The 14876-nt window shown below is 35.8% G+C and overlaps 1 pseudogene; it reads right to left on the bottom strand.

The window, feature by feature from the left end:
• The window catches only part of LOC124775390, a 165286-nt pseudogene that overhangs the window by 71104 nt on the left and 79306 nt on the right, over window positions 1–14876 (bottom strand).

Raw genomic sequence — 14876 nt, 5'->3', positions numbered from 1 at the left:
TAATTGGTAAAGTTACTATTCCTGAGGAGCATTAATAAAAACCTCAATACAAATGACATTCAGTCCTTATTTTACCCGGTCCTTCCACTCCCAGGTGACATTATGCCAGCACATGTAACAATCACTGATATTCATCAAAGAAAAACAAAGCAGTAAAACAGTAGGAGGGGGTGAGAGGGGGAGGAATTGGTTAAAAGTTTTATACATATATATAAATGAATCAGGCAGGGGTCACTGAAAAAAATCACTACATCTTTAAAGTTTGCCATTTCATTGTTGCTATGTGTTCAAATATCCTTCTGTAACTGTAGTAAAGTATTTTAAATGAAGTGAAATTAGCCTCTCTTTTAACCATAATCTACTGTATATACCTAAAACATAGTACAATGTCCAGCAGTTGGAATAAATGACAGGTCTCACCAACCTACAAGAAGAGCAGCAGGAGTGATATACAAAACTACTGTACAATATCCTTGATATCCATTTGCTGTAGAATATTAGAATATTTTGTGCATTCAAACATAATGAGATATCTCAGACAGAATGATCCTCTTGCAACCAGGATGGATTTGAAAAAACATTGAAATTGTGAAATCCAACTGACACTTTTCTCAAATTACATATTGAAATGCATGGATCAAGGGAGTCAGGTAACACAGTATTTCTCAACTTCAGAAAAGCTTTTGACATAGTACCACACTTATGCTTATTATTGAAAGTATGACTGTATAGGGTATCAAGCAAATTTTGTTACTGGAGTGAGGATTTCTTGATAAAGACGATTTTGGATGAAGAGACATTGGTAAATGTAGAAGCAACTTCGGGTGTATCCCAGGGAAGTGTTTTGTGAAACTTGCTGTTCATGTCATTTATTAGTGATCTTGCGTGCAGTATTAGCAGTAACCTCAGACTTTTTTTGGATAATTCAGTTATCTGTTATGAAGTACTGTCTGAAAAATGCTGCACAAATTTTACATCTTGACAATATTTCAAAGTCGTGTAGAGAATGGCAACTTGCTTCAGATTTCAGAAATGTAAAATTTTGCACTTCACAAAATGAAAAAACACAATACACTATGGCTACAACAGCCATGAATCACAATTAGAATCGGTCAACTCAAGCTAAGACCTGGGTGTAACTATTTGTAGAGATATGAAATGTAACAGTCACTTAGGCTCAGTCATAGGTAAAGCAGGTGGGAGACTTCAGTTCATTGTTAGAATGCTACGGAAATGCAATCAGTCTGCATAGGAGACTGCTTACAGAACACTCACATGACTAATCCTAGAATATTGCTTAAGTGCATGGGACCTGTACCAAATAGGACCAGCAGGCAATATTAAAGGAATACAGAGAAGGACAGCATGAATGTTAACAGGTTTATTTGAGTACCATGCTGAAGAAACTGAACTAACAGACACTTGTACATAGATAAAATTATTCTGAGAAAGCATAGCAATGAAGTTTCAATAATCAGCTTTAAATAACAAATTTAGGAATATATTGCAGCCCCCCCCCCCCTCCCATGTTTTATTCCTGTAGAACCATAAGGACAAGATTATATTAATTACAGCATGCACAGAGTGTTTCAGCAGTCATTCTTCTCATGCTCCATACGTGAATGGAGCAGGAAGCAGCTCCAGTAACTGGAATAATGGGAAGTATCACCTGCCGTGCATTTCTCATGAATTTTCAGAGTATGGATGTAGATGTAGAACTGATGTGAAAAAAACTATTGAGGAAACTCTCTCCTCTATCTGAACAGGCATCAGAAGGCCCAATTGTTCCAAATGATCACCATGTCATCCTCAGCCAATAGGCATCACTGGAAGCGAACATGAAGGGGAAAGTGGTCAGCATACCACACTCCTGGTCATTTTCAGTTTTCGTAAGCAGAACTGTTACTTCTCAGTCAAGTAGCCCCTCAATTGGCCTCATGAGGGCTGAATGCACCCCAGTTCCCACTTGCCAACAGCACTGTGAAGATTGTGATGGTCACCCATTCAAGTGCTGTCCATGCCCACAGCGCTTAACTTTGTTTATCTGTTGGGAACTGTTATTACTACTGCACCAAGGCCACTGGCTATTGAGGAAAGGATAAGAAAATTAAAAGTACAAATAAAAATAAATTTGCAGTACTTGGACACTTGTAAGATAAATAACATCCAGCTTTCGATACCACAATTTCTCTTATCCAGAAAAGAGAGGTAAATGGAAAGACAAAAACTTTTTAAATTTTGTAAAATATTTGTAATAAATCGTTAAGTTTATATGAGATGATGATCCTAGACAAAACAACAAGAAAAGTACAAAGTTTTGTTTCATTCTGTGGCATATCATGTTTCTTGCAATCAAGTGTCCATGGGCCTTCCTTTATAAACTTTTGCAAAATTTACACATCTGCCAGAAGCATTCAGTCACATGAAAGCAGTATTCATTATGTCGAGCAAATTCGAATGTGTTCCCTGGGACTTATTTAGGATAAATTCATCCAAGACGGAGCTGCAGAATAAATATAGTTACTAGCTTGCACAGTTTAGCTGATTTCCACTTGATGTTCTGAGTTGCACAACACATCTGCCAATATCTCATCTGCCTTTTCATTTTACTGTATGGTTATGAGAACTTCAATCTTTTTATTTATGAGGCTTCTGATGCCTGTACGGTAAATACTAAATGTATTTCTTTAATATGCATGAATTTGTCCAAGCTGTAGTGTTTTGTTTTGGCAGTACCAGTTTCAACTGTAAAAATAATTATTCTGCAGTGCTGTCTATCAGATGAATTTACTCTACAAAAGGCCTAAAGAACTTATTGGAAATCACAGGGGTAAGATGGCTTTGATCAGACAGCGTGCTTCTGGCAATTAGATGCACAAGTTACCTCTTACCAGAAGCATTCCAAGCTATTCATTAACACATTCCATAGAACTCACCATCGACAGCTTATCATACTGCACAAAGAGACACAGTCTCGACATTAGCATGAGTAGTGTTCTCAGAAATTTGCCTCACTTCATCTTGAATTGTATAGGGAAAATTATGGTCCAAACTGCTACCTGTTGCTCCTACTATTATGAAATGATCTTCTCTTCCAGTGTTTCTTCCTGGAAGATAATCACAGGTAATATTGGAGAGTCCTGCACTTGGCTCAAAAATATTAGTCACCTGTAATCACTTCCCAAAGAGTTCTGTACTAGTTCTGACAATCCCCTCCCATTACAACTACCCACAAAAAATGGCCTTTTTTGTCTTATTAAGACTTTCCTTCCTACTCTTAGCTTACACTCTGTTGCCATACAGCTTTTTGGGTTGTCTGAATGCTTTTGCCCACAGTTTCCAACACACTGAAGCTATTGGTTATAAACAGACTGAAGCTACCAGACTTGCAGCATATACTGAATCTTTTAATTAATTTGTAAGGTTTGACTGTAATCCATTCTTCTGGTCTAGCTGCAACATTACTACTGCGAGGTGCAGCTTCAAAATTGTCAACTCTTTCGTGCTACTGCCAAAACGACTAGAAGTTTTCAGATAAACTCCCATTTTTTCAGTATTGTCTAGCAGTAGTGACAGTTATTGCATTTCCAGAAGGGCCAACATCATTTCTCAAGTAGTTTATATTACGAAACCCCACATGAAAACAAACTCTGACACTCCACAATCTGGTCACCATTCCTGATGATTCTGTGATAGTTTTCATGCTTTTCCATTTTCACAGTAATGTTATGGTTAAGATACTCAGTTAATGATCTTTGTTCAATGAAACATAATGACTTAAGTATTTCTAAGTGTTATTTTTTGAGAAAATAGTTTATAAATGAGAAATAATTAGTGACAATTTAAATGTAGCTTTCAAGCTTAAATACTTTATAGAATGAAATTTCCATGAAAGAAAATCAGAACTATTCATGAAAGACAACTTTATTCATGGAAAAATTATTTAGAAATGATTAAAAAGCTGAGTAATGAATATTGTGACATTAATGGTTCTGAAATTCATAGTTGAAGATCAGATAATTTGTTGTTAATTAGGCACCATAGATGCTGATTTCTTGGCTTTAGCATTCACAAATTTCACATTAGATTCCACGCAGTTCAGTGGGTTCTAACATCCTCCAAGAAAACTTATGAGAAGTGGTTATTAAAAATTAAGTGCTCTATTACAAAATCTCTCTCTATCAATCACCATACCTCCACCAATCATCTTTAATAATAGAATGTGGCAAGAGTAATTACAATTGTACACAAATGTGTTATGAAGATGTATGTGATTATATGATCTAGCTTAAGTATCAAAGCAACATACCACAACTGCAAAAGAATAAATGAAAAAAATGTCTTCACTCTTTGTTCCACTGATTTAAATGTTATTTCAGCATGAAGTCACTTATAAAGTCTTAAGTCTGTGAGACACGCTGTATTACAATCTAATGTACACAAATAAACATTATTGTCTCCGAATTATTTTGTGACAAAATGTCTGTAGAGCAGAAATCAATTTTATGACAGTTGATTACCTCTGTGATATAAATTCTTCTGCAAAATCAGCAAACATTGCTGAAAGTTCCTCTAGCTTAGCAGGTTCGTGTATTATTGTCCTATTTGAATATAAAGGAAGTGCAAGCTGTACGTTGCACATTGGGAATGGAATTAGTCTGCTTGAATTCTCTGTAAATGAAAGACAACAATTGTTGAACATTTATAATTCAATGAAACTAGAAAAAGAAATTATTATTCAGAAAGATGTACATAGAAAGCCACTATACAGTGAATCATAGACCAAAAGCTCTCATGGGAAGGACACACCAATTATCTATGTAGTAAACTAGCACGAGTACTTTTCTTATTGTATAAATTAAGAAACAGTGTGAGCAAGCAATTGCTACTCCACTCATACTATGCTTTTTTCATTCCCAATTGCAATATGGAGTATTGCTTTGGGGTAACTCCCCTGGGGCTGAATGTATTTTCAGATGGCAGAAGAAAGCAATCAGGTGCATGGAAGGGTTAGCACCAAGAGAGAGTCCTGCAGAAATTATTTCAAATCTCTTGGTGTAATGACAGTGCCAAGCATGTACATATATAACTGTTTAATATATGCCAGAGAAAATCTGAAAAAATTGAATATGAGATGTGATGTGCATGCACACAGTACAAGAAACAGTCCCCTGCTGGGCTTGCCTTCCACAAGACTTGCTGTAGTCCATAATAACTATAAGAACTTAAGCATAAAATTTTTCAATACGTTACCATGCTCGGCTCGTACAGTACCACTAAATAAATATAAGAATACATTGCAAACCTGGATAAAAAACAACGAATTCTATATAACTGAAGACTTCATAGAAACTAATCATCAAAATATATGTTTTACCTAAGTTGTGAAGAAAATGTTTTGTTATTATATAAGCTAGTTATTTACTGTAATTCTTTTCTTATGTGTGTATTTAATTATTGTATAAAACATTGTTTTACATAATGCTGAAGAAAAAGTCTTTAGTTCCTTTTCTCCCCTTTCTGTAACTATTTGAAAATTGTACTGAAACTAAAACCCTCTGTAAACTTTGACGAAGCCAATTGTATGAAAAATACTGAAAGGCTAATAAAAATATTCTATTCTATAAAAAAAGTTTTCTCAACCTAAAATAGTGTTCCCTGTAATGTCACTGGAAATACAGAAAAATATTTGATAAAGATGCTAATATCAATTTTTTCTACAGAATTGCAAAATATGTGTGTGTGTGTGTGTACACGCTAGTTAATTTTAGTAACATAGAATTGCCGACAGTGCGTATTAAAAAAACATACAAACATGCAATTATGTTTCAATGCATGTGACAGCACAATTATTTAGGCTATTGTAAGCATAAACAATGAAAGGTGGCTACACTGAGCCACAGCGCCAGAGATTGCGCCAAAGAGTATTATTCAGCCGCCTCCACTGGCAGTGCTTGTCGAGAACTCGTAGTAGTCAGTGCTTGTTGAGATGTGCTAGTGAAAAGTGCTGGTCGAGAACTCGTAGTAGGCAGTGCTTGCTGAGATGTGATACTGAAAAGTTCTTGTTGAGATGTGGTAGTAGCGAGTCGATGTGGAGATATTGTAATGATTAGAGTGCTTTTCGTCAATATATGAAGGTAAAAGAAAAAAATTTTTTCCTTTTTTTTCGTTATTTTAATGTCGTAAATAATGAGTCATTACAGGTTCAGTCAACAAAGCATCTGGCTTGTGTTCTTGTAATAGAGTGTAATTCTGGTTTTCTTGCACAGTTATAGTATTTCTATTTTCTTTTAATTACTTCAGTATAAATGGTATTTAAAATTTGTCTTGTTGAAGAACCGTGCCAGATGTGTACATTGAATCACACTCCCACACACAGAACAATTACACTTGTGTTTTGGTTTCGTAGGTTTTATAGTTGCTGGGGACTTAATTAATTGTGTTAACGGAAATTTTCATTTCATTCTTGTTGTTGTTCTATGCAGTCAGATTGCGTACAAAAACTTGTCAGGGCCAACCGTTTACGAGACTGCGTAACCGAACAGACAGCTACTAAATCAAAAAATTAAAATTATTTGCATTAAATTTAATTAAGCCCCCATGCACATGGCGACCGCTGCTTCGGATCGTCCCTTGGAATTCTTCTGATTGTAAAAATAGTAGACAGTAGTAGTGTTGTAGTAATTTGTAGTTTAGTAATTGTAGTCTATATTGCATGTGTAGATTTGGTAATTGTCATTCTTCTAATGGTATTTCAGAATTTAATATTATTGTCTTGTATACACGTTTGACAATTTCGGGCAATTATTTAAATTGTTCGATTAATCGTGTTTGAGGGAAACATTTCGTGTAAATGGTATTGTTGGAGATAAAGTCATTGTGTGTAATTTTCGTACAGTGACAAGTTTTGTATGTTTTGTAAATGATTACGCGATCGATGAAAAAGGCAAAATTGATGGATAGTGAGAATGACGAAATTGTTAACTTGGCGAACTCGCCAACAGAGGAAAACAGTATCATGAATAATGAAGTGGAAAACAATTTAATAAGTCGGGAAGACTTTTCTCAATCAGAAAATTCACAGAATCCGAGATAACGACATTCGATTCTGGAATAGTATCGAACACAGATAGCTTTATGGCTATGCAGAAGGAAGTTAGTTTTGCGGGAAATGTTAGGGGCGAAAAGAATTTTGAACCATTTAATATGGAGCAGTTAATGAGTGCAATATTAAATTTGGGATCTCGGTTAGACTCACAAATGGAAACACGGTTAAGCTCACTGGGATCACAGTTACGATCTGAATTAAAAACAGATAGGGGAACAATGGAAACACGGTTAGACTCACTGGGATCACAAATAGGAACAATTAAAACAGAGATGGGAACTTTGAGATCTGAATTAAAAACAGATGGCAACAATGGAAACACGGTTAGGATCTGAATTAAAAACAGAGATGGGAACTTTGGAAACACGGTTAGATTCACGAATAGGGACATGTTTCAAAAATATGAAGATGAATTAAAGAAAGAAATCAGAAGTACAACCGATTTTGAATGCTCACAATAATAGATTAGTTGCAGTAGAGATTAGACAAAGGGAACAGGATAGAGAACAGGAAGAAAGAGATCGCGTGATAGTACAGAAATTTTCAGAGTTAAATTTACAACGTGCAAAAGATAAGGAAGAAATATTTGAGAGAATCGAGGAATCCGTACCAAATGACAGATTGAATAATCTAACACAACAATATGAACAGTTAACTACCAAATGTGTTAATACTGAAACCCGAGTCGCGACACTTACGGAAGACTTAAATAAACAGAAAGAAAAAATAGGTGACTTAACGGAAAGAGTTGACGAGATTTCAGATAAATTGACAAATCTTAGTTTACATGGGGACAGAGATTCGGATGATACAGCTCCATTACCATTTGCAGAAACCGAAGAGTACCAGAACATAAATAAGCATGTTGAAAATCAGGGAAAATTTAATGAACGCGTTTAAAGGGAAGTTGAGGCATTACGAAAGCAAGTCAAGCAAATTGAAGGCGAAATCGTAGGAAAAAACAGCAAAAGAAATTTAGAATCACAGATACCAGAGGGGTTTGAAGAAAATAATTTGTTTCATTTACGGGATGCAACAAGAGAGCGCCAGGCGCGCGAACTTGACAATAATCAACATTGGGACTGGGACAGACGCGGTAGGTCTTTGTCGCCACGAGGCGAAAACTTTGACTATAAACACTTTTTGACTGTTCGGAAATTTAAGATCTTCCGCAATTCTAAGAATGACATACATCCATGTTCATGGCTAGATCAATTTATGTACGCACTCCCACCAAATTGGCCACTAAGTCACAAACTGGAATTTATGTGTGGATATTTAGAAAACGAACCGGAGACGCGGATGCGCGCACTCATTAGAGATTGTAATAATCTAAATGATTTTTATCATGCATTTCTATCGGCATATTGGTCCGAAAACACGCAAGACAGTCAAACATAGTCTGATTATGCAGCGTAATTTTAAACAGTCTGAGTTCCGCACGCCAGCAGAATATTTTGCAGACATGATTCGAAAGCATCAGTTCCTGTCCAACCCTTATAGCCCGACTGAATTAATTAGCATTTGTTTAACTAAGCTGCCACAATCCATAAGACAAATTGCTTTAGCCGGAAGATGTAAAGACGACATTGAGACTTTTAAGACTTTGTTGCAAGAACTTGAGTATGACAACGACGACGGGACTTCTTGTAACTTTCTCAGTAACAGTATTTACAATAGATTTTCAGAGAAAAGAGATAGTGATCGGAACGGGCGTTATATGGGTAACTTTGAGGATGACAGACGTAACAGACAGGACAATAGATACCAGCCTTATGACAATAACAGACGTTCTAACAGAAATTACACATACAATTATAATAACGGTAATTCGTACCGGAATGATCAATCATACGGAAACAGTAATCGGTATCATAAAGACAGAAATTATTCATACAGTAATAGAAATTCTTACTACAGAAATAACCAGGGTAGTAGATACAACAATAATTTCAGAAGTGACAGTCGAAATTACACAAGAAGTGGTCATGCAGACAGACAGGAAAATAGAAATTTTAATAAGACACAACCAAGAATTTGCATCTAACAGACAGGAGGGACCTAATTGGCATCCTCCACGTGACAGAACTTCAGAGAGACAAGTGCAAATCGTAGAAACTGATCCGCGAAATGACGCGAATACTCAAAGACGTGACGCAAACAATCGACAAAGATGGCGGAGATGTTGTGTGTACAAGTGAGTAGTGTTCCTGCGAAAAACGAAAATAATATCGGTAAAAGTACAGTGTGTGTGAATTGTAAGGACGAAATTATTAAGTTAAATGAGTGTATTTCTAGCCTTCAGCAAATCGTCAGTGTATTGAGTAGTGAGATGTCAGAACTTCGAAAAGAAATAAGTGAGTCATTAGTCAAACAAACGGCCAGTTCTCTTCCGCAAAAAAACTCTAATGAGTGGACAAATATACCATATAAAAACAGAGGTGTGAATACGAAAGCATCACCAGGGAGTAAAAACACGGAGCAGTGGGCTGTTAAAAACAAATTTCAAGTTCTTTCCGTGAGTGAAGAGGCGGATTTAGGCCTAACATCGGTAAGGGAACATGAACTTTTGAACAAACTTTGTAATCAGAATGGTGATACAGGCTCTGAGTTCAGCATTAACACAAACAATAAAGGTGCGATATTGAGCATGCCCTCTATTGTACATAATAATGGGGCATCTATTGCACGAAGTAATGAGAAAGACACTATCGATCAAAACGTACAACAGTGCAAAGACGAAAGTAATGTATTATTTTTAACGGACAGTCACGGCAGAAAAATGACGAGACTATTCAAAGAAAAGACGAAATACGACGCAACAGGTTTTGTGAAGCCAGGAGCAACAGCAAAAAACATTATTGGTGTTGATTTACAAGACAAAATGTCGGGAAAAAATGACTATGTCGTGTGTATAGCGGGCGCAAATGATGTTGCGAAAAACGAAGCAAATAACTGTCTCACTGAACTAAAGAAATTCCTGGAACGCAGTAAACAAAAAAATACGATAGTTGCAACATTACCACACAGATATGATCTAATGTATCACTCGTGTGTAAATAAAGAAATACGTAAAACTAACATTAAAATAAGACAGATGTGTTCTTTGTTTGGAAAATGTAGCGTCCTTGATATAGGCAAATTGGACAGATGCCAGCATACCAAACACGGAATGCATCTAAATTATGAAGGAAAAAACGTTGTATGTAAAATGATAAAAGAAATCATTGCGAACAGAGAGAGAGCGAACAGAAAAATTCCATGTACCGGTATGGGACCAGTCTCAGCAAAAGAAGAAGAAGCATCCTCAAAAGCAGCAGAATCGTCAGTGGCGGAACCAACAGCTAAAACAACATATTCAGCGGTAACTATTGCCCGTCCTACACGCAACAGAAAACAAACTCAGCGTTTTTTATGGTGAGTAACACGAGAGATGAGGATTCAAAGTTGCGTGAAGCATCTCTCTCGTGTGTTCAATATGAGTTTTCCACACCCCAAGCAATACTATCAACTAATGTACTGAAAAAAGCCATTCCTAGCAAACATCACGCAAATGCAGAGGTGAGGAAAAATCAAACTTTGTCTTTATTCCACCAAAATATATGTAGCCTCAAGAATAAAATAGACCAGTTGCTAATAAATTTAAAAGACGAGTGTGAAAGTGAGCCTGATATACTGTGTTTCTCAGAACATCACGTTAAGAATGGGATCCACATGATACAGATTGAGAACTTTAGTTTAGCTACTCATTACTGTAGATCTGTTATGGAAAAAGGTGGTGTTGCAATATTTATAAAAAATAATATAGTGTATAAATCCCTAGATTTAAGCAAATACTGTGATGAACAACATTTTGAGGTGTGTGGCATTGAGTTAACAGCAGATAGTGCAACTGTTATTGTTCTGGCTGTTTACAGGGCACCTGCTGGAAATCTAAATGTATTTCTAAGACAAACTGAATCACTTCTGGTCCACCTATGTAGGAAAACTAAATCTATCATTGTTATGGGTGACTTCAATGTGGACCTTTTAACAGAAAATAGAAACAAGACAGATTTTGAACATTTAATGTACTGTTACAATTTAGTACCACTTGTGAACACTCCAACTAGAGTAACTGCCAGCTCTAGCACTTTAATAGATAATGTATTTGTAGATAAGGATATTTGCAATAATTTAACCATGAAAAATATTATAAATGGTCTCTCTGATCATGAAGGGCAATTCCTCACTCTAAACCAAATGAATGTACGAAGAAAAGAAAATTTCATTTGGAAAACATTTAGGATTATAAACAGACACACCACTGAAACCTTTAATCAGCAATTACGGCTTGTGGACTGGTCTCCTGTATATGCTACAGTTGGTGTTAATTCAAAATTTAATATATTTATCAATGAAGTTACAAGCCTTTTTGAAGAAGCATTTCCTAAAAAATCAGTGAGAGAAAACCTGTGCAAATCTGGAAACAAGCCTTGGATTACTAAAGGCATCAAAATCTCTTGTAAAACAAGAAGAGAACTATATGCTGCAGCCAGGAGTTCAAATGATAACAGTAGGATTACACACTATAAAATCTACAGTAAAGTTCTGAATAAGACAATTCAGGCAGCAAAGAACATGTGCTTGAAGGCAGAAATTGACAACTCAAGCAATAAAGTAAAAACTATCTGGAAATTTGTAAAGAAGGAAACCGGGAAAAATGCAGTTTGTAGTGAAAATATCCAAATCAAAAGTGAGGGTAATCTTGTTAGCGATCCAAAAACAGTTGCAGACACATTCAACTACAATTTTTTAACAGTAACAGAAAAAATAGGTTTACAAGGGTCCATGAAGCAAGCCATCAATCTTTTGAAAGCTAGAGTACCTGGTTTAGTGCAACACATGAAGGTAAAAACAGTCACTGTTCAAGAAATTGAAAGAGTTATTAAATCCCTGAAAAGTAAAAACTCTGCTGGAATTGACAACATTTCTAACAAATTATTAAAATACTGCTCCAGCCATGTAAGTAAAGTCCTTTGCCACATTTTTGATGCATCACTTAAGCAAGGAATAGTTCCTGAGAGGCTTAAGTATGCAGTTGTAAAACCGCTGTATAAGAAGGGGGATAAGACGGATACTGCTAACTATAGGCCAATATCACTACTGACAAGCTTTTCGAAAGTTTTAGAGAAACTAATGCATGCCAGGATAGTTAAGCATCTCAGTGAACACAATAGCTTCAGCAAAAGTCAATTTGGGTTTCAGAAAGGTTTGTCAACAGAAGATGCAATATTTGCATTTACTGGCAAACTCTTGGAATCTATCAACAAAAAACTGAAAGTGATTGGCATATTTTGTGACCTAACAAAAGCATTTGACTGTGTAAATCACCAAATTCTTTTACAAAAAGCTGCACATCTCGGTATAAGTGGTGCAGCAGGGAAATGGCTCGACTCATATCTGTCAAACAGAAAACAAAAAGTTGTAGTAGATAGTCAAGTTGGTGTCCCTATATCTTCAGAATGGGGTACCATCTCATGTGGAGTGCCGCAGGGCTCAGTTCTGGGCCCCCTACTTTTTATTATATTTATAAATGATCTTCCTCTCTCTACAGAATATTGTAGATTCACCATTTTCGCGGATGACACTACACTACTTATTGATAATTCGGAAGATAAGCTTGAGGTAACGGCAAATAAGATTTTAAATGAAACGGTGAACTGGTTCAACATTAATGGTCTTATTTTAAATTACTGTAAAACAAACTACATTCAGTTCCACAAAACATCCAAAGATGAGGAAATATTTGTAAAGGTAGGTGAGCAGACAATGAACAGGGTAGATTCCTCAAAATACCTAGGCTTGCATATTGATAGCAAACTGAATTGGTCCAGCCACATCGTGGATCTGTGCAAAAGACTAAGTTCAGCAACATATGCATTGCGCATTGTTTCTTCTTATAGAAATATGGAAACCATGAAGTCAGCATATTATGGTTACTTTCATGCAATTATGGCATTTGGAATTATATTTTGGGGAAATCAGCCACTGGCTAAAAAAGTACTGTGTGTACAAAAAAGAGCCATAAGGATCATGTGTGGAGTCAATCCTAGAGCCACATGCAGGAATCTTTTTAAGAAGCTTGAAATACTTACATCCACTGCGCAATATATATTCTCATTGATGTGCTTCATAAGGAAAGAAAAATCCATCTTTAAGCTGAATAGTGCATATCACAGTCACAATACTAGAAGGAAACATGATATCCACTATGAACAGCCAAATCTAAGTATGGTGCAGAAAGGAGTCCATTTCAGTGGCTGTAAGATTTTTAATGCCCTCCCTTCAAGAATTAAGTGTTTGATAGATGATGATCTCCTGTTCAAAAAAACCTTAAGGCAGTTCCTATTGCAAGGATCATTTTATACATTAGAAGAGTTCCTGAACTACAGTGTTTAACATCTCTTGTATTGTGAAATGCCCAATTTTGTGTTTGTAATACCGAATATTTTTATTGTGAACATATATTTTGCAATATTTATTTCTTTGTAACACTTATTATTTTGTAATCTTTATCTCTCTCTAAAATGTATTTTTGTAGTGGGACCTAAGTTACTGTTCACTGTTTTTTGTTTTGTAATCTCTATCTATATCTAAAATGTATTTTTTTGTAGTGGGACCTAAGTTACTGTTTACTGTTTTTGTTTTGTTTTATGTATTACCATAAATTCTGGCCAAAAGCTTGTAAAATTGACACGTTCCATATCCTGTGATACTGTCACAACATGGATCACCGGAACAAGAGATAAATAAATAAATAAATAAATAAATACTTGCAGCTTCGGCTTCTGGCAGCAATATAGACGGTTCAGAAAGTAATGACACTACAACTTTACACTACGTACGCCTGGAAGACATGAGACATTTTGCTAGACGAAAAGGACAATAATGTAGACGCATTTTTACATCTTGTTATTGAAGTATGTGTGGGTAAGAATAAGGTCACTGCAGTTTTAGATTCTGGGAGCCCATTGAATGTCATTAGTGAATCAGTTTTTCGTATATGTGTAAGAACTATTGCTTGTCCTGTGTTACCTGTTTCTAAAACTACAATTCGAGGCGCTATTTCTGGAAAAAGTGTGGAAGTCAAACAACAGACGAACCTAAATTTCATTTGTCAAGGATACGAGTTTTCTGCTAATTTTATTATTGTTCCATTACTCAGTACACAAATTATATTAGGTATGGAGTTTCTTAACACACATAAGGCAATTTTGAACTTTAAAGAAGGAAGTGTGAATTTGACTGTTGCCGGAATACCGAAAAGTTTGAAATTTTTCGAGTGTTTAACAAGATCTGAGTCAGATACAAAATGTTTAAAGTTTCTTACTTCTGATGTTTTCGTTGAGCATTATGACGACGGTGTGTTTATTCATGACAGTGACAATAGATACAGAGACGCGATGGATGATATAAATAATAACGAAGAATTAAATAATGAAAAGGTTAAGAAAGCTGAAGTGCCAGATGACGTTGCAAGAGAAGAGCTGCACCACATTTTGACTTCACATGCTACAGTATTTAGTCATCACACAGGAACTATACAGGGCTAACAATATTTATTTAAAGTAAAAGAACACACACCATTTCGGGGGAAAACGTACGCTATTCCTTTGGCTTACAGAGACAAGGTTAAGAATGAACTTAAATACATGTTAGATCAGGGCATTATTGAGCCTGCAGTCAGTCCTTATACTAGCCCATTACACGTTGTTCTTAAAAAGGA

This window comes from Schistocerca piceifrons, chromosome 2 (genome assembly GCF_021461385.2).
Source record: "Schistocerca piceifrons isolate TAMUIC-IGC-003096 chromosome 2, iqSchPice1.1, whole genome shotgun sequence".
In the NCBI taxonomy this organism is placed as follows: Eukaryota; Metazoa; Arthropoda; class Insecta; order Orthoptera; family Acrididae; genus Schistocerca; species Schistocerca piceifrons.
This window is presented reverse-complemented; position numbering and strand designations above follow the sequence as displayed.